This window comes from Corvus brachyrhynchos, unplaced genomic scaffold, assembly GCF_000691975.1.
Source record: "Corvus brachyrhynchos isolate BGI_N302 unplaced genomic scaffold, ASM69197v1 scaffold245, whole genome shotgun sequence".
Lineage (NCBI taxonomy): Eukaryota > Metazoa > Chordata > Aves > Passeriformes > Corvidae > Corvus > Corvus brachyrhynchos.
In genome coordinates, this window is record NW_008238988.1 from 3,692,648 (window position 1) to 3,693,334 (window position 687).

The window sequence follows — 687 nt, forward strand, 5'->3', positions numbered from 1 at the left end:
AACGGAGTTGGATGCTGCTCCAGGGGGGCCCACACAGGGAGGGTGGCCAGCGCTGCCAGCGGTCAGCTGGCAGCTGGAGGAGGTCACTCATGGTGGCTGAGCTGCTCTCACAGCCGATATATGGACATCTACCTCTCCCTTCCCTTGCTCCCAGCTTTTCCTCTGCTAGCTGAACCTTTCTGGGAGCTGGCTCAGTTCATCAGCCTGGCAGAAATACATCACAAGCTATATATTTTTGCTGAGGGACACAGTCTTCTCAGAGGAGGGCACACACCTCGCTGCAGACAGGGCTGCTTTTCTACCCTGTTTCTGTCTTTCTGTAGGCTCTGGTAGCCCATTCTGCACCAGGAGCTCAGTTTTTCACCACCTCTCGACCTGCTCAGGGATCTCCTTCTGGCCACACAGAACTCCTCAGGTGAATGAAGTGCTGCCCTTCCAGTGCAGACCCTCCTGACCCTCTGCAACAGGCATCCTGTTGTTGTCATGCTTTGCAGTCCCAAATTATCTGTGAAATCCTCCTCCCAGCAAGCCAGAGTGCCCATCTCCATGCATGCAGGAGACACTGGGGACACTTCACCAGCTCCACACCTCTGATTTCCCATCCCTGGCACTTTCCTCTCCCTCCCCAGGCCTTTACCCCTTTTCCACACCTGTGTTATCCCACCCTATTTGAGGCACTTACTATGA